We start from the raw sequence: 21,230 nt of genomic DNA, 5'->3' as shown, positions 1-21,230 counted from the left end.
CGTGTGATTGCTCTGTCTATAGAAGAATAATATATATATATATATAACTGAAATAAACATCCAATTACATAAGTGACTATATAGATCATTCGCACACACCTCAATAAACAATTGCATGCATTCTAAAGTAGGAGAAACGATCGTCTAGTCATCTACTTCTTGTAACGCTCCCACCACTGCTCTGCGGCTCGATCCCTCATCTGGGGCATGAAGAAGACACTTCCTCATGCCAACAGTCCACCTGTACATATCGTAGCTTCTGTACGCGTCCTTGGTCGCGTACTTGACGTGTTGTTCATCCAATCTCTCATGCCAAACATTGTGCCAGGCGTTCTTGTCCTTCTTGCTCTCATCCTTCATCTTCACGTAGTAGGGGTCGATGATGGCCGATGCAAGGTCAATCAGGGTGTTCAGTTTGTTGTTGTCGCTGCCCCAGACCTTGTAGTGGTCCTGGATGTTGACAAGATTCCGGCGTTTCAAGCCCGAAACCTTGAGCGCTTTTAGATTGTTGGTGGTGTCCGCCATAGCGAAATGGTAGTTGGAGCTGTTGATAAACCTGGAGAAACGCTCACAAGGCCTTGTGGCCAGGTGGTAGTGGTAGACAAGGACGTCATGTCGCACACACAATTGGGCAACGAAAACCTTCTGATCGTGCCCGGCACAACCGATGGTGTACTCGAGGTCGAAGCCGACCACTTGGTACTTGTCCTCGGCAAGGAAATGCTCCATAGTTTGGATGGACCTCTCCTCCGACACCGGATCGTTCGCGTACACCACCAAGAGGGCCTTCCCCCTCACATGGGTGTCCATGATGTGATGCATGGTGAACTACCCGCCGTTGTCGTCGTCGGTCGCAGGGAGCGCCATTGGAGCCACGGGGATCGCCATTAGAACCGCTGGATGTCCTCTTTGTATGTGTCGTCGTGGGTGTGCTTATTGTGTCGTGTGACACGAGAGATGAAGGTAAATGGACGCAGGAATAAATGGGGCCCGGGCGGCCTGGATTCTCGGCGCGTGTGCGTGGCAAGTTTTGTAGCGGGTAACTGCATTGTCGCACCGCGCCCGGCGCAACTGCCTACACATGAATGTGCGTGATCGTGTGCCAGCCCCAAACACTGGTAGTACACGTGGAGGGATGAGGGCAGAGCACCCGGAGGGACGCATGAGCAGAGCGCGCCGCGGCCACCTCAACCGCAAGCAACCACACGCATAGAGCAGTTGAACACGCAGGAAATGGTCGCCTACAAGTCGGTCGACAGTTTTGTCGCTGCGTAGAGAGCGGCCGTGTGCTACTACCTCTGTCTTGGTCTATAGTCCCCTTTATATTCTGTGCCATACTTTGCCCTCAAATTTCACCAACAAAATGTTAATGCATGTTATAAAAATTTATATTCGTATACATTAAGAGAGAAAAACGCAAGTTCGCTCAAACCATATCTTTCATTTAGCCACACTGCAAATTTATATTCGTATGATCGAGATACAGTGTTGAACCCAAGAAAAAAACTATTTCCAGCAACGGCGGAGGCGGCGTGCCGCACCGTCGTTGTCATTGTCGTCCTCCGGGATGCTGTTGTTGAAGTCTTCAAGGCAGCACATAATGTTCTTTACTTGTAAATCAAACTTCATGTCGTCGCGCGATCGACGGGTGGGGTGCGGGAGGACGGCAGCTGGCAGCGCTGAGAGGTAGCGGTCGACGGCGGTCTCCCATGCCGCTGAGGAGGGCGTGTGCACGGGCACGGACGCAGCGGGTGCAGCCTAACGCACTGGGACCGACGCCGCGGTGGGTAGAGGGGCGCGCATGGGCACGGGCGCTGGCGCTGGCATGTACACGAGCTAGTGCGGGTCCGCTGAGACCTCGCTGACTCCCACGGCTTCCAGCTCTGTGATAGTGCTCGGCACCAGCCCGTCAATGCTACGGGGATGGTCGCTGACGCGAGCACGGGGATGGGAGCTGGGATGGGAGCGGGGGCAACAACCGCTGCGGCTAGCTCGTTCTGGGCCATGTCCATGTGAAGGAAATATGCCCTAGAGGCAATAATAAAAGTTATTGTTTATTTCCTTATTTGATGATAAATGTTTATTATTCATGCTAGAATTGTATTAACTGGAAACTTAGTACGTGTGTGAATACATAGACAAACATAATGTCACTAGTATGCCTCTACTTGACTAGCTCGTTGAATCAAAGATGGTTGTGTTTCCTAACCATAGACATGAGTTGTCATTTGATTAACGAGATCACATCATTAGAGAATGATGAGATTGACTTGACCCATTCTGTTAGCTTAGCACTTGATCGTTTTAGTAAAGTGCTATTGCTTTCTTCATGACTTATACATGTTCCTATGACTATGAGATTATGCAACTCCCGTTTACCGGAGGAACACTTTGTGTGCTACCAAACATCACAACGTAACTAGGTGATTATAAAGGAGCTCTACAGGTGTCTCCGAAGGTACTTGTTGAGTTAGCGTATTTCGAGATTAGGATTTGTCACCCCGATTGACGGAGAGGTGTCTCTGGGCCCTCTCGGTAATACTCATCACTATAAGCCTTGCAAGCATTGTGACTAATAAGTTAGTTGCGGGATGAAGTATTACGGAACAAGTAAAGAGACTTGCTGGTAACGAGATTGAATTAGGTATGATAATACCAGCGATCGAATCTCGGGCAAGTAACATACCGATGACAAAGGGAACAACGTATGTTGTTATGCGGTTCGACCGATAAAGATCTTCGTAGAATCTGTAGGAGCCAATATGGGCATCCAGGTTCCACTATTGGTTATTGACTAGAGAAGTGTCTCGGTCATGTCTACATAGTTCTCGAACCCGTAGGGTCCGCACGCTTAACGTTCGTTGATGATATAGTATTATATGAGTTATGTATGTTGGTGACTGAATGTTGTTCAGAGTCTCGGATGAGATCACGGACATGACGAGGAACTCTGGAATGGTCCGGAGATAAAGTTTGATATATGGGATAATAGTGTTTGATCTCTGGAAGGGTTCCAGAATTCACCGGAAGGGGTTCCGGATATCTCCCGAAATGTTTGGGTACAAGAACACGTTATTTGGGCCAAAGGGGAAAGCCCACGAGGCTTTTGGAAAGTGCAAAAGGAAGTTTTGCGGAGACCAGAGGCTAGACGCCAGGAACCCTGGCGTCTAGTGGGTAGACGCCAGGAACCCTAGTGTCTAGCCCTGGAGTCCGTGTAGGACTCTTGCCTTTCAGGGAAAACCGACTTTGAGGAGGCTTTTACTCCAATTTTCGACCCCAGGGCTCAACATATAAATAGAGGGGCAGGGCTAGCACCAAAGAGACATCAAGAAACACCAAGCCTTGTGCCGGCAACCCCGACCCCTCTAGTTTATCCTCCATCATAGTTTTCGTAGTGCTTAGGCGAAGCCCTGCGGAGATTGTTCTTCACCAACACCGTCATCACGCCGTCGTGCTGCTGGAACTCATCTACTACTTCGCCCATCTTGCTGGATCGAGAAGGCGAGGACGTCATCGAGCTGAACGTGTGCTGAACTCGGAGGTGCCGTACGTTCGGTACTTGATCGGACGGATCGTGAAGACGTATGACTACATCAACCGTGTTGTGCTAACGCTTCCGCTTTCGGTCTACGAGGGTACGTGGACAACACTCTCCTCTCTCATTGCTATGCATCACCATGATCTTGCGTGTGCGTAGGAATTTTTTTAAAATTACTACGTTCCCCAACAGTGGCATCCGAGCCTGGTTTTATGCGTATATGTTATATGCACGAGTAGAACACAAGTGAGTTGTGGGCGATACAAGTCATACTACTTACCAGCATGTCATACTTTTTTCGGCGGTATTGTTGGATGAAATGGCCTGGACCGAAATTACGCGTATGCTTACGCGAGACTGGTTCTACCGACGTGCTTTGCACATAGGTGGCTGGCGGGTGTCAGTTTCTCCAACTTTAGTTGAACCGAGAGTGGCTACGCCCGGTCCTTGAGAAGGTTAAAACAACACTAACTTGACGAACTATCGTTGTGGTTTTGATGCGTAGGTAAGAATGGATCTTGCTCAGCCTGTAGCAGCCACGTAAAACTTGCAACAACAAAGTAGAGGACATCTAACTTGTTTTTGTAGGGCATGTTGTGATGTGATATGGTCAAGACATGATGCTATATTTTATTGTATGAGATGATCATGTTTTGTAACCGAGTTATCGGCAACTGGCAGGAGCCATATGGTTGTCGCTTTATTGTATGCAATGCAATCGCCCTGTAATCGCTTTACTTTATCACTAAGCGGTAGCGATAGTCATAGAAGCAATAGTTGGCGACACGACAACGATGCTACGATGGAGATCAAGGTGTCGCGCCGGTGACGATGGTGATCATGACGGTTCTTCGGAGATGGAGATCACAAGCATAAGATGATGATGACCATATCATATCACTTATATTGATTGCATGTGATGTTTATCCTTTATGCATCTTATTTTGCTTTGATTGACGGTAGCATTATAAGATGATCCCTCACTAAATTTCAAGGTATAAGTGTTCTCCCTGAGTATGCACCGTTGTGAAAGTTCTTCGTGCTGAGACACCACGTGATGATCGGGTGTGATAGGCTCTACGTTCAAATACAATGGGTGCAAAACAGTTGCACACGCGGAATACTCTGGTTAAACTTGACGAGCCTAGCATATACAGATATGGCCTCGGAACACTGGAGACCGAAAGGTCGAGCGTGAATCATATAGTAGATATGATCAACATAGTGATGTTCACCATTGAAAACTACTCCATCTCACGTGATGATCGAACATGGTTTAGTTGATTTGGATCACGTGATCACTTAGATGATTAGAGAGATGTCTATCTAAGTAGGAGTTCTTAAGTAATATGATTAATTGAACTTTAATTTATCATGAACTTAGTCCTGATAGTATTTTGCAAATTATGTTGTAGATCAATAGCTCGCGTTGTTGCTTCCATATGTTTATTTTGATATGTTCCTAGAGAAAAACTATGTTGAAAGATATTAGTAGCAATGATGTGGACTGGGTCCGTGATCCGAGGTTTATCCTCATTGCTACACAGAAGAATTATGTCCTTGATGCACCGCTAGGTGACAGACCTATTGCAGGAGCAGATGCAGACGTTATGAATGTTTGGCTAAGCTCATTTTGATGACTACTTGATAGTTTAGTGCACCATGCTTTATGATATGTCTCCAACGTATCTATAATTTATGAAGCATTCATGCTATTTTATTATCTGTTTTGAATGATTATGGGCTTTATTATACAATTTTATATTACTTTTTTGACTAACCTATTAACTGGAGGCCCAGCCCATATTGCTGTTTTATTGCCTATTTCAGTATTTTGAAGAAAAGGAATATCAAACGGAGTCCAAACGGAATGAAACCTTCGGGAGCGTGATTTTGGGAAGAATATGATCCGGGAGACTTGGAGTTCACGTCAGAAGATCCTCGAGGAGGCCACGAGATAGGGGGGTGCGCCCACCCCCCTGGGCGCGCCCTACCCTCTCGTGGGCCCCTCGAGGCTCCCCCGACTGACTTCTTTCGCCTATATAAGCCTACGTACCCTAAAAACATCAAATATCAAGATAGATCGGGAGTTCCGCTGCCGCAAGCCTCTGTAGCCACCAAAAACCTCTCGGGAGTCTGTTCCGGCACCCTGCCGGAGGGGGAGTTCCCTCACCGGTGGCCATCTTCATCATCCCGGCGCTATCCATGACGAGGAGGGAGTAGTTCACCCTCGGGGCTGAGGGTATGTACTAGTAGCTATGTGTTTGATCTCTCTCTCTCTCTCGTGTTCTCTCTATGGCATGATCTTGATGTATCGCGAGCTTTGCAATTATAGTTGGATCTTATGATATTTCTCCCCCTTCTACTCTCTTGTAATGGATTGAGTTTTCCCTTTGAAGTTATCTTATCGGATTGAGTCTTTAAGGATTTGAGAACACTTGATGTATGTCTTGCCGTACTTATCTGTGGTGACAATGGGATATTCACGTGATTCACTTGATGCATGTTTTGGTGATCAACTTGCGGGTTCCGTGACCTTGGGAATCTATGCATAGGGGTTGGCACATGTTTTCGTCTTGACTCTCCAGTAGAAACTTTGGGGCACTCTTTGAAGTACTTTGTGTTGGTTGAATAGATAAATCTGAGATTGTGTGATGCATATCGTATAATCATGCCCACGGATACTTGAGGTGACAATGGAGTATCTAGGTGACATTAGGGTTTTGGTTGATTTGTGTCTTAAGGTGTTATTCTAGTATGAACTCTATGATAGATTGAGCGGAAAGAATAGCTTCATGTTATTTTACTACGAACTCTTGAATAGATAGAACAGAAAGGATAACTTTGAGGTGGTTTCGTACCCTACCATAATCTCTTCGTTTGTTCCCCGCTATTAGTATCTTTGGAGTGACTCTTTGTTGCATGTTGAGGGATTGTTATATGATCTATCTATGTTATTATTGTTGAGAGAACTTGCACTAGTGAAAGTATGAACCTTATGCCTTCTTTCCTACCATTGCAATACCGTTTACGCTCACTTTTATCATTAGTTACGTTGCTGTTTTTATATTTTCAGATTACAAAAACCTATATCTACTATCCATTTTGCACTTGTATCACTATCTCTTCGCCGAACTAGTGCACCTATACAATTTAACATTGTATTGGGTGTGTTGGGGACACAAGAGACTCTTTGTTATTTGGTTGCAAGGTTGTTTGAGATACACCATCTTCATCCTATGCCTCCTACGGATTGATAAACTTTAGGTCATCCACTTGAGGGAAATTTTCTACTGTCCTACAAACCTATGCACTTACAGGCCCAACAACGTCTACAAGAAGAAGGTTGTGTAGTAGACATCAAGCTCTTTTCTGGCGCCGTTGCCGAGGAGGTGAGTGCTTGAAGGTATATCTTTAGATCTTGCAATCGAATCTTTTTGTTTCTTGTTTTATCACTAGATCAGTTTATAAAAAAAAAGTACAAAAAAATGGAGTTAAGCTTGTCTCATACGCTTCGTCTTTTTAATATCTTTCATGAGTATGATGGAAAGGAAAATTGTGCTCAAGTGCTAGAAGAAGAATGCATTAAAATGCTTGGTACTAAATCTTTGTATGATGAGCATGATTGCAATGTTGTTAGTATGAATTCCTTGAATATCCATTATGCTAATGATATGCAAGGCCACAAGTTTGGGGAAGCTATGTTTGATGAAGGTGATATTTTTAGTCCCCCGAGTTTTGATGAGAATACCTATCTATTATATACTTAAAACGGAAGTAAAAGAAGCCATCACATTTATCCACATAGATCAAATTATGTGCATCATCAATATTTGATAACAACGGCTGAGATTTAAAAATATACAGAAGTTACATATAACTATTATGGGGTACAAATAGTTGCCTGACACGCCTGTCATCTAGCACGTCTCCAAACCTCAAAAAGAAAAATCTAGCACGTCTCCATCAATGTGCCCGACACAACCACAAACTGGTGCGTGCAAATAAGGCAAGCAAAACTCCACACAGATTAATCAGTAAGAGCCCAGACGCCTCTGAAAAAAAACTCCACATGGACTCCGCCAAGCCAATGAAAAATATAAAGGCACTCGACCGGCCACATCCAGCACACGCAGGGCAGGCCAAGATGTAGGATCAATATTTTTTGGAAAATTAAGTCAGCCGAATCTGCTGTGAACCAATGCGCCACCAGCAAAATCGAAGTCTGCTGATTATCTGATGCATGCAGTGATTCAACGACGGAAAAACAAGAAAATTAGCCAAGCTTCAATGTCAGGTTCAGCTCGAGTGTTGACAAAGTCAGGCCCAACCTTCTGAGTTGTCTCTAACCTGAATCGTCAAGGTTAGTAAATACTACTATTACTAAATTCACTTATCAGCATAAAATCTTCATAGGTACTTTATCAGTTGTTTTCAACTCCTATTAAACCCAACAAAATATGGCATAGAAGAAGCTTACTGACTTAATGACAATTGCTGATGAGCTTATTAGCCTCAATATATTTTTGATGGACAAAAAAATGCATTACATGTTACAGATTTCTCTATTTTTTGGACAACAATCCCTAATTATATTTTATTGTTTTGACAGGCCCAACCGAGTTTGTGCTACTACCTGTAGAGGTTAAATTATAATTATAATCATTGGTTGGTGAAGTCCTCCCCACTTGTGCCAAGAGGTCCTGGGTTCGAACCAGCCTCTCTGCATTGCACTTTGCAGGGGTAAGACTAGGTTCCTATAATCCCTCCCCAGACCCCACCTTGTGTGGGAGCTTCTATGTACTGGGTTTTTCCTTTTTTAATCATTGGTATGGATTAAGTACAATAACGGGTAGATAAAATAAACAATGCTTGGGTATGTCTATACTCTATACTCTGTAGTTTGAAATAAGACTCTTATCTATTTAATCTTTCTAACTGTGAAGCAATTAATCTCCAAATTTATTGTGAGATTAATCATCCAAATGAAGCATGTGGAATAAATAAAAAAAAAGAACTCTTTAGGGGTGATAAAAATAGGAGTTACGTTATGGACAAAGTTTCCTTATTTTTTGAGTGAGGGTTTAATCCGCGCTAAACTGTCCCTATTGTGACTTTGATGGTGCAAAAGTTCAATCCAGTAATGTTACAAGATATTTTGTTATTTGCAGGGAAAATACCTAAGACATTTACCATTGATTACCAATTCCACAAGAATTATATAGGTCTAGATATAATCGAAGCCCAGGAACTTCTTGGCAGGTATGGAACAGTATCTTTTATCAGTTATTAGTTATCAACTAATGAATAGTGACTCTGTTTGTTAACCAATATTACTATACTTGACTAACTCCATATGTGTGGAGAAGAAACTTAATAAAAATGATCAAGATACATAGAACTATGAAAGGAACACTAGAAGAAAAAATGTTTTACAAAACAAGAACATTACAAGAAATTACTAGAATGAGGCACAAAAATTAGGCAAATCAGGTACTATATCAGACTTCTAAGATATGATATGACCACTTCCAAGGAAAACAAGACTCCAAAACCTGCAGCGATAATGGAGTCATATCAGCTAGAATGGACCATATTTGATTTATTTACGTCTCTCAACTTTTTTAGATTGCTAACTTTGAGTTTTGAGATTGTTTTTTTAGGGTTGCTAACTTTGAGCTACCTTCAATATATCGGTTACAAGAAGATGGTGGTATATGTCATGTGGTGATCTCAGAAAGCAGGTACAAAGGAAATTGACAAGAGTTGTGGTATATATACAGAAATTGTAACACCTCGGTAAGCATATATTCTGCTAATTTGAACAGTAACTTCCCGATTATGTTTACTTTGCAATGAAAAGATGCCAAATTAATTACGGTACAACTACTATAAGCTGCACTTGATTTTACGAGGAGACCGAAAAAAATCTTAATATATCGGTCTCAAAATTGCAGAGCTCATTGGGTGGGAAGCACAAAAATTATACAATAATTATGTTGAAAGTTAGGCAAACTATTTATATTTATACTAAGATAATAGTAAGAATACTTGACATCCATCAATATAACGAGGACACTTACCAGATAACAAAGGTCAAATATTAGCACTATCAAAAACATATTACATTATAATTATTTTAAATACATTCGGACATGCACTTTTGGTGAATTTTATATTCTTGGTAACAACTATTCTAGCCTATGGCTTGTTTCGTTCAAGAAAGCCATGATTGTGAGGAAAAACTGCAATATTGCAGGCATCGCCTATAGCATAGACAAAAAATCCATTGCATGTCGATTAAGATATATGAACCAAATTTCAGTTAATACGTTTAATCCTTCTTGCTTTGTCCTAAATACACATATAGGTAATATAACTTGCTAATATATGTTAGCAACAAAAAAATACCATTAAACCACCTACAATGGGGAAACTTACGTGTCAAGAATAAGCCACTCTCGACGAATTAGAAATGATACAAAGTTGTAGCAAATTAATGGGTGAAAGGCGATGGCACCAGCAGTGAGGAAGCCCAAAACCCGCCTTTGCCTACAGACTCTTTAAATGAAAAGAGACCAATCACTATATAAAAAACAGCATCAGGGTTATACATAGTAGATGGATATAATGGACATACGCTTTGTTGTATGAAGCTCCATATACTGGCTACAAATATGTTGGAGAGGCCATAATCAAGGTTGGGTAGAATGTAAACTAAAAAGTAATGTAAAGCCTATAATGTATATCCTATTAATGACTGTTAGATGAACAAAAAAAAGTATGAGGTCATCTCCCAAATTATAATTTAACAGAATAGGTAAATCAACCTTCCCTCTAAATTTATTTAACAAATCAACAAAGTAAATCCACTTACAAAGTACATATATTGTGCCAAGCAAGAGAAGAATTAAGAGAATAACGGTAGAGTAGGGAGAGATTCATACCTGTCCTTACTGCTCCGCCTCAGACGTGGAATGCTACGGAGAAGACGGTCGTTCAACCCAACGACACGGCTCTCTGTCCCAGAGCCACGAACAGGAAGCAGAACACTCTCGGAGAACCTAGCAGCAAGCAGTACCTCTCATAATCTCCGGTGGCCTACCCGGCGACTGATCTGCCTCTACAAAGCAGAAATAATGAGATGCGGCCTTGTTGGTAGGCGACGCAAGATCTACGGCTCCAACACACATCTCCGTTTCCGCCAGACTTGACCTCCAAGAGCATCTCCTTCGTAGCTTTGATGATCCAGGAGCATGCCATTCGATTTGGTACAGCCAGCTTGAGGGGCTATAACGATAGAGCAGAGAAAGGGGATCTATTTATTTTCTCACAGAAGACATATGGAGACTTCTAGAGATGGGAAGAAAGTTGACCAATGGGCCTATTGTGACCTGGGAGGCGTGGGTGAAAGCAAAAAGGAAATATTGTACAGTAACTTTTTTCTTGCAACTTGCATCTATGGCTAAAAAATTGTGTGTCTATTTTTTGAGAGCGTGTGTCTGTTTAGTACTACTAAATTTTATAATGGGCTGATTTATTAGGGGCATGGAGTGGAGTAGTGTATGTTTTTTTTGAAGTATGGAGTTGTGAACTTAGGAGTACGAAAATAATAGTTTTTTTCGAAAATGAAATAACAAGTATATCACCTAGGACTAGGAGCGTAATTACGTAGGTACATAAACTATTGTAGACGATCAACTAAATATGAAAAAACACGAGCACAAACAAAACAGAACAAACTTCGATTAGAGGGGCTGAGGGAGAGAATGTTTTTGAAACATAGCAATAAATTGGATAAAATATGCGGCAATTCATTTTATTTATCATAAAAAAATGTAAGCTATTGCAAAACAAATTAGTCACTATTAGAAAGAATCATGAACGGCTATGGTGATGATCCTCATTATTTATTTTGACCCAGTGTATTATTTTTATAAGATTATTATGTTATTTGAGGGAATTGTTCTTCTAATAGGGTGTGGGGGTCTAGGAGTAATCTTGAAAAAAAACTAAATTTTGTAATGGAATTGTATGAGGGAAAAAAATGCCTAACGAAAAGCTTGTGACTGGGAGTAAGACAACGATTTTTATTTCTCGCGATTTGAGGCAATATTATTGATTCTGCATGACCATATATCCATCGTGATGCAACATAGATATTTAGAGGCATGTCATTGTACCAAATAAAACACAACTATAATAGTATTATCCAGAAGATGTATATATAAGGAGACACTAAATTTATATTTAAGATACCGATGAATGAATTTATAGGAAAATTAACACAGATTGACGGAGAGTAGAAGAGGGAAAGCTAGGGGCCATTATGAACCATGATTTTACACAATCGGTCGCCAACCGCTGAGACATGAAGTGTAATATATTTCAAACGATTGATAGAGCGGTGAATTATATTACAAAATCTTAATACAAATATAACATATAGAAAATCTAGCCGCGCAAATGCGTGGGTCACACCGCTAGTTTATTATGATGAAAGCATGCCTCCTATTTATGATGATTATATTGATGAAAGTGGGTTTGGAAGAGTGTCAACTTTAGGAAGTAATGATCCCACTATTTTGGAGGATGTTGAATATTATGGAAGTGGATTTGGAAGAGTGTCAACTTTATTTAGTGATGATTCCACTATTTCGGAAGAGGTTCCAATTGATTATGAGAACAAAGTTGCTATCTATGATGATTATTGTGATGACTTGTATGCTATTAGGAATAATGATAACCATGAAACTTGTCATCATGATTTTAGTATTCAATTTGATTATGCCTCACATGATAATTATTTTGTTGAGTTTGCTCCCACTATTCCGAATAAGAAGAATTTTGCTTATGTGGAGAGTAGTAAAAATTCTATGCTTGTAGATCATGAAAAGAATGCTCTAGGTGCTGGTTATATTGTTGAATTCATTCATGATGCTACTGAAAATTATTATGAGGGAGGAACATATGCTTGTAGGAATTGCAATAATATCAAGTTTCCTCTCTATGTGCTTAAAGTTTTGAAGCTATGCTTGTTTTGTCTTCCTATACTAATTGATTATTGTTCCTATAAGTTGTTTTCTCACAAAATCCCTATGCATAGGAAGTGGCTTAGGCTTAAATGTGCTAGTCATATGCTTTATGATTCTCCCGTTATGTTTCAATTCTTATCTTTTATGTGAGCATCATTGCCATCATCATGCCTAGCTAGAAAGGCATTAAAGAAAAGTGCTTGTTGGGAGACAACCCAATATTTATCCTTACTGTTTTTGTGTGTCCACATGATTATGCTACTGTAGTAATCATGTTTTATAACTTTTGTTTCAATAAAGTGCCAAGTAGAACCTTTGGGAAGACTTGGATGAAGTTTATGTGATCTTGCTGTAAAAAACTGAAACTTTTGCGCTCACGAGATTAGCTGTAATTTTTTACTGGAGAGCGCTTTTAGGTTGATTCTTTTTGAAGATGATTAATAGACAAATTAATCAGGTCCATCAATTTATTTCAGTATTGTTTGAGTTGCAGAAGTATAGGTTTGATACATATTACTACAGATTGTTCTGTTTTTGACAGATTCTGTTTTCATTCTGTTGTTTGCTTATTCTGATGAATCTATGAGTAGTATCAGAGGGTATGAACCATAGAGAAGTTAGAATACATTAGATATTACACCAACATTAATAAAGAATGAGTTCATTACAGTACCTAAGTGGTGGTTTTTATTTTCTTATACTAACGGAGCTTACGAGTTTTGTTTTGAGTTTTGTGTGGTTGAAGTTTTCAAGTTTTGGGTAAAGATTCGATGGACTATGGAATAAGAAGTGGCAAGCGCCTAAGCTTGGGGATGCCCAAGGAACCCCAAGGTAATATTCAAGGATAACCAAGAGCCTAAGCTTGGGGATGCCCCGGAAGGCATCCCCTCTTTCGTCTTCGTTCATCGGTAACTTTACTTGTAGCTATATTTTTATTCACCACATGATATGTGTTTTGCTTGGAGAATCATTTTTTCTGTTATTATTTGCTTCATGTTAGTTAGAATAATGTTTTGCATCTATAGTTTCAATAAAAATGTCAAGGATAGCCTTTACCGCTTATTTTGCAAGTATACATGTTGCTGTTTGAAAATAGAAAGTTTACCGCTGTTGCAAAAATTCCCTAGAAAAGTCAGAGAATGATATAATGTTGAATCTTTTTGCATATTAAGATCTGATAAATTTATTACAGTGGGAATTTTCTCTCATAATTTTTGGAGTTAGGGAAGTAATTATACTCTTGCATTCTTTATAAACTGTACTGTTTTGGCAGATTGCTGTTATGGTTGCATTGTTTGCATATGTTTGCTTGTTTAATGATTCTATTTGAGGATAGGAGTGTTAAATATGCAGAGGCATTTAGTATGCAATGTTGAATAATAATTTTAGTGATTTTTTACAGTAGAAAATGATAAGGTTTTGCATTGGTTTATACTAACTTATCTCATGAGTTCTTGTTGAGTTTGTTGTGGATGAAGCTTTTGATAAAAAGAGAAACCATGATATGAGAGGAATTAAGGAGACACAAAAGTTCAAGCTTGGGGATGCCCAAGGCACCCCAAGATAATATTTCAAGAAGTCTCAAGCATCTAAGCTTGGGGATGCCTCGTTAGGCATCCCACCTTTCTTCTTCAACAACTATCGGTTAGTATCGGTTGAGCCTAAGTTTTTGCTTCTTCACATGAGTTGTGCTATCCTTGAAATGTCATTTTGTTTTGCTTTGCTTGCCGTTTGAATAAAATACCAAGATCGGAAATTCTTTAATGAGAGAGAGTCTTCACGTAGTTACATAATTATTTAGCTACTCATTGATCTTCACTTATATCTTTTTGGAGTAGTTTGTCATTTACTCGTGCGTTTCACTTATATCCTATGAGTAAATGGTTGAATGAGTTGAATGTCATAAATCTGAAACTATATATGTCTCATTTGCTTATCCCATGGGGAGTAATGACTTCACGTCTAAGAAGTAGAGGTTTATTGAAGGTTAGCAAGCATTGTATTGGTCATTTGAACAATTCATGAAAGAATATTGAAGGAAGAGAGATTTTACATATAAATATACTATCTTAGACATCTTTTATAATTGCGAGCACTCATTAAGTATGACATGCTAAAGAGTTGATGTTGGACAAGGAAGACAACGTAATGGGTTATGTTTTCTTGCATCTCAGTTAAAGTATATTGTCATGGATCATTCAAACATGTTGAGCTTGCCTTTCCCCCTCATGCTAGCCAAAATTCCTTGCACCAAGTAGAGATACTACTTGTGCTTCCAAATATCCTTAAACCCAGTTTTTGCCATGAGAGTCCACCATACCTACCTATGGATTGAGTAAGATCCTTCAAGTAAGTTGTCATCGGTGCAAGCAATAAAAATTGCTCTCTAAATATGCATGACTTATTAGTGGGGAGAAAATAAGCTTTGTACGATCTTGTTATGGAAGCAATAAAGCGACTGACTGCATAATAAAGGTCCATATACAAGTGGCAATATAAAGTGACGTTCTTTCGCATTAAGATTTTGTGTATCCAACCCTAAAAGCACATGACAACCTCTGCTTCCCTCTGCGAAGGGCCTATCATTTACCTTATGTCTTTATTTTATGCAAGAGTCAAGGTGATCTTCACCTTTCCCTTTTTCATTTTATCCTTTGGCAAGCACTTTGTGTTGGGGTGATCCTGATATATATATCCAATTGGATGTAAGTTAGCATGAACTATTATTATTGACATCACCCAAAGGTGAATACGTTGGGAGGCAACACTATAAGACCCTATCTTTCTCAGTGTCCGATTGAAACTCCATAAGCATTAGTATTGCGTGAGTGTTAGCAATTGTAGAAGACTATATGATAGTTGAGTATGTGGAGTTTGCTATTCCTAAAAATAAGATGAATTGCAATTGTTTGATGACTAAGAATGAAGTTTGCTAGTTTTCAAGAAAGTTTATGGTCTATGCTTTAACATGTGAATTGCTTGTTACTTGATGTTGAGAAGTTTTATGAGATGAACTACTGTTATGACATATAATCATGCTAGAAAAGGTGATTGAAATTATCATTGATCAAACTTGTGCACCTTCTAGCATTCACACTTCATAAATTCTTTCTTTATCATTTACCTACTCGAGGACGAGCAGGAATTAAGCTTGGGGATGCTGATACGTCTCCAACATATCTATAATTTATGAAGCATTCATGCTATTTTATTATTTGTTTTGAATGATTATGGGCTTTATTATACACTTTTATATTACTTTTGGAACTAACCTATTAACCCGAGGCCCAACCCATATTGTTGTTTTATTGCCTGTTTCAATATTTCGAAGAAAAGGAATATCAAACGGAATGAAACTTCGGTAGCGTGATTTTTGGGAAGAATATGATCCGGGAGACTTGGAGGTCACGTCAGAAGATCCTCAAGGAGGCCACGAGATAGGGGGGCGCACCCTACCCTCTCGTGGGCCCCTCGAGGCTCCCCCGACCGAATTCTTTCGCCTATATAAGCCTACGTACCCTAAAAACATCGAATATCAAGATAGATCGGGAGTTCCACCGCCGCAAGCCTCTGTAGCCACCAAAAACCTCTCAGGAGCCCGTTCTGGCACCCTGCCGGAGGGGGAGATCCCTCACTGCTGGCCATCTTCATCATCCCAACGCTATCCATGACGAGGAGGGAGTAGTTCACCCTCGGGGCTGAGGGTATGTACCAGTAGCTATGTGTTTGATCTCTCTCTCTCATGTTCTCTCTCGTGTTCTCTCTATGGCACGATCTTGATGTATCGCGAGCTTTGCTATTATAGTTGGATCTTATGATGTTTCTCCCCCCTCTACTCTCTTGTAATGGATTGAGTTTTCTCTTTGAAGTTATCTTATCGGATTGAGTATTTAAGGATTTGAGAACACTTGATGTATGTCTTGTCATGCTTATCTGTGGTGACAATAAGATATTCACGTGATTCACTTGATGTATGTTTTGGTGATCAACTTGCGGGTTCCGTGACCTTGGGAATCTATGCATAGGGGTTGGCACATGTTTTCGTCTTGACTCTCCGGTAGAAACTTTGGGGCACTCTTTGAAGTACTTTGTGTTGGTTGAATAGATGAATCTGAGATTGTGTGATGCATATCGTATAATCATGCCCACGAATACTTGAGGTGACAATGGAGTATCTAGGTGACATTAGGGTTTTGGTTGATTTGTGTCTTAAGGTGTTATTCTAGTATGAACTCTATGATAGATTGAGCATAAAGAATAGCTTCATATTATTTTACTACGAACTCTTGAATAGATAGAACAGAAAGGATAACTTTGAGGTGGTTTCGTACCCTACCATAATCTCTTCGTTTGTTCTCCGCTATTAGTATCTTTGGAGTGACTCTTTGTTGCATGTTGAGGGATTGCTATATGATCTATCTATGTTATTATTGTTGAGAGAACTTGCACTAGTGAAAGTATGAACCTTAGGACTTGTTTCCTACCATTGCAATACCGTTTAAGCTCACTTTTATCATTAGTTACCTTGCTGTTTTTATATTTTTAGATTACAAAAACCTATATCTACTATCCATTTTGCACTTGTATCACTATCTCTTCGTCGAACTAGTGCACCTATACAATTTAACATTGTATTGGGTGTGTTGGGGACACAAGAGACTCTTTATTATTTGGTTACAAGGTTGTTTGAGAGAGACCATCTTCATCCTATGCCTCCTATGGATTGATAAACCTTAGGTCATCCACTTGAGGGAAATTTGCTACTGTCCTACAAACCTGTGCACTTGCAGGCCCAACAACGTCTACAAGAAGAAGTTTTTGTAGTAGACATCACTTTACGGCTTAGAATCGAGACTTCAAAGACGTTTTGAACGTCATGGACCATATGAGATGTTCCAGGAGTTGAAGTTAATATTTCAAGCAAATACCCGAGTTGAGAGATATGAAGTCTCCAACAAGTTCTATAGCTAAAAGATGGAGGAGAATTGCTCAACTAGTGAGCATGTGCTCAGATTGTCTGGGTACTACAATCGCTTGAATAAAGTGGGAGTTAATATTCTAGACAAAATAGTGATTGACAGAGTTCTCTAGTCACCATCACCAAGTTACTAGAACTTCGTGATGAACTATAGTATGCAAGGGATGACGAAAATTATTCCCGATCTCTTCATGATGTTGAAATCGACGAAGGTAGAAATCAAGAAAAGAGCATCAAGTGTTGATTGACAAAACCACTAGTTTCAAGAAAAGGGCAAAGGGAAAGAAAGGGAGCTTCAAGTAGAATGACAAGCAAGTTGCCAGTCTCGCGAAGAAGCCCAAAGCTGGACCAAAGCCTGAAACTGAGTGCTTACACTCCAAAGGAAATGGTCACTGGAAGCGGAAATGCCCTGAATATTTGGTGAATAAGTAGGATGGCAAAGTGAACAAGGGTATATTTGATATACATGTTATTGATGTGTACCATACTAGTGTTTATAGTAGCCCCTGAGTATTTGATACTTGTTCGGTTGCTAAAAAATAGTAACTCGAAACAGGAGTTACAGAATAAACAGAGACTAGTTGAGGGTGAAGTGACGATGTGTGTTGGAAGTAGTTCCAAGATTGATATGATCATCATCACACACTCCCTATACTTTCGGGATTAGTGTTAAACCTAAATAAATGTTATTTGGCGTTTGCGTTGAGCACGAATATGATTTGATTATGTTTATTGCAATATGGTTATTCATTTAAAGTCAGAGAATAATTGTTGTTCTGTTTACATGAATAAAACGTTCGATGGTCCTACACCCAATGAAAATAGTTTGTTGGATCTCGATCGTAGTGATAAACATATTCATAATATTGATGCCAAAAGATGCAAAGTTAATAATGATAGTGCAACTTATTCGTGGCACTGCCGTTTGGGTCATATCGGTGTAAAGCGCATGAAGAAACTCCATAAATATGGATTTTGCGGTCTAATGAGTGTTGATGCTCGTGGCGGGTATTGTTATTTTCTGACCTTCACAGATGATTTGAGCAGATATGAGTATATCTACTTATTGAAGCACAAGTCTGAAACATTTGAAAAGTTCAAAGAATTTCAGAGTGAAGTGGAGAATCATCGTAACAAGAAAATAAAAGTTTCTACAATCTGATCATAGAGGAGAATATTTGAGTTACGAGTTTGGCCTTCATTTAAAAACAATGTTGGAGCGACCAGACCTCAAACAGTCTGATCTCTGTGCATCAGTGCCATCCCTGTAATGCTGACACGCACAGTACTTGAAGGATTTATAACAGAGTAGCAATCACACACTTATTACATCGAATGTCTCAAAAGAGAACTTATTACAATAAATATGGCTTCAGGCCATCTAGTAACGATAACATCGGAAGGCTTGGAAGATAAGCGAGTCCATCAACTCCAACGGCATCACTGAGTATAAGATCAAGACCTAAGGCACCTTACTCTTCGTCTGAAAAGTCTGCAACATGAACGTTGCAGCCCGAAAACGGGTCAGTATATGGAATATACTGGCAATGTAACACATAAAGAGTAATGAATAGAATAATGCTATACTACATGCTATATGGCTGGTGGAAAGCTCTATGGTTACAGTTTTGCATAAAGCCAATTTTTCCCTACAACAAAGGAATGAATTTTATTTAACTATCATGGTGGTTGTTAAACATTGAGAAGGTTCACCCAACTCAATCCCATTTAAGCATCATCATTAAAACCCAACAATTAAATTAAAGTAACATGATGAGATTCACATGATAATCCAGGTACTAGATACTCAAAACGTCCATAACCGGGGACACGGCTAACCATGATTAGTTTATACACTCTGCAGAGGTTTGCACACTTTTCCCCGCAAGACTCGATCTCCTGCCTTGGAATTCTCGCACTACATGGTCTTTGAGAAACGGATGACCGAGACATAGTCTTTCAGAAGCGTTTGCACCTTACAATGGGTAGACAGTTACACCTACTTTCCCCTACATCTGCTAGTCTACCACTGTAAGAGTTCACACAACTTAATGAACTATGCTGGAACCCATAGTAGCTTGCGGCTGCAAACAGAAGTTTATAGCATGAATAATCTCATGATCCCTTTGATCCTAGGTGGCGGTCCGTAGGAGAATCACACGGTACCCTGGGATTTCCAAAAATACAGGAAACACTGGGTTCCCCAGGTGCCTCAATGCACCTAGATGTGTATTAAAGTTGCCACCTTAAGTAAACCATTAATTAACAATCTCACATCGGTCATGGATACACTCACCCAATCCACGTCTACTAGCATAGCATTGCGATATAAGCAAACGTAGAAGTAACTCCCAAAGGTTTGATAATAAACAGGTAATAGGTTCTACCTCATCTACTTCCCAAAACCCACATATTAATCAGATCCTAAACATGCAATTGTTTGAGGATTGATCTAATGCAATAAACTGGGTAGTAAAGAGGTATGATCAAACTGTTACTTGCCTTGCTGATGATCCGTGAAACCTAGAGACTCGTAGTAGCAAGCGGCGCACTCCGGGTACTTTATGCAAACAAACAAGCATACAATAAGCACTCATCTAATGCACAGCTAAACTCAAATAAAAGATCTAACCAGAAAGTTTAACTTAAGAACTCCGGTTTGCAAAAAGAATAAAATCAAACGAAGCAACGAAAATCAAACGGCGAAAGAAACAAGCTTTGTTTACTAATCTGGACCTAAGTCAAATTTTATAGTAGCAAAAACTTGTTTGAGTTGGTTAAACTGAAAGAGGGTTCTGAGGCGAAACTCTAGGCGCTTGAATCGCCTGATTTCGATAAACGAGCAAAAAGTTATACTAGAATGAAAATTAGATCAGAGATCACGATAAAAAATAATCGCGGTAAATCCGAGAAAAAGAAAAACGGACGAACAGGCTAACGAACGAACGTTCGCTGTCTGCGGCTAAATGACGAAAACTGTTCGTTAAAGCGAACGTACTGACGAATGTCCGCAAAATAAATAAACCGGAAAAAAAAGTAAACCGATCTATTTTAAAAAAATTGCGGTTTCCTAAGAAAACCAACAGTTTTCCGAAGAAAACCGATGGCGGCGCGGGTGCTACCTCCGGCGGCGGCGGGGCTCCGGTGAGGGGTGGCAGGCTCCGACGAGTCGGCGGCGGCGGCAGATGGCGGCGGGGTCGGCGGCGGCGGGTGGCTCCGGCGGCTCCGGCGCGGGGTGGCGGCGGCAGGGTGCGGGCTGCGGCGGTGGTGCGGCGCGGCTAGGGTTAGGGTTTGGCGGGGTGAGGCGGGCTGGGGTGGGTTGGCAGCAGGGTGGGCGGCTTATAAAGGCCGAGCGGCGGACGAGTCCGGGTCGCCCACGGCGGCCCGAGTCGGTTCGTTTTTTTAAATAATTTGGATGTGCAGAAAAAGAAAGAAAAGAAATACTAAACGGACTCCAAAAATCCCGAAATAAATTTTCCCCGTCTTCTAAAAATAAGTCGGACAAGATGAACATTTATTTGGGCCTAAAATGCAATTTTGAAAAACGCACATTTTCCTAATTCAAATAAAATAGCGATAAAACTCCGAAATAAAATCTTATTGGATTTTATTATTAAATCATCAATATTTCTTTATTTTGGGAAAGTCATTTTATTCCCTCTCTTTTATTTTTATATAC

At 40.3% G+C, this 21,230-nt stretch overlaps 1 long non-coding RNA gene across 2 annotated transcripts; it reads right to left on the bottom strand.

Annotated features, from left to right (window-relative positions):
• Nucleotides 1-7,343: 7,343 nt before the first annotated feature.
• LOC119276383 lies at nt 7,344-10,896 on the bottom strand. 2 transcript variants are annotated; one of them, XR_005136571.1, is made up of 2 exons: nt 10,486-10,896; nt 7,344-10,099 (listed from the first exon to the last, which is right to left on the bottom strand). It is a non-coding gene; the product is annotated as an uncharacterized LOC119276383 (long non-coding RNA). The 2 variants fall into 2 exon arrangements; XR_005136572.1 differs by having other exon boundaries at nt 7,344-10,090.
• Nucleotides 10,897-21,230: the final 10,334 nt, after the last annotated feature.

This window comes from Triticum dicoccoides, chromosome 3B (genome assembly GCF_002162155.2).
Source record: "Triticum dicoccoides isolate Atlit2015 ecotype Zavitan chromosome 3B, WEW_v2.0, whole genome shotgun sequence".
NCBI classification, from domain to species: Eukaryota; Viridiplantae; Streptophyta; class Magnoliopsida; order Poales; family Poaceae; genus Triticum; species Triticum dicoccoides.
Note: the sequence above shows the minus strand (reverse complement) of the source record. Positions and strands in the feature narration are given on the sequence as shown.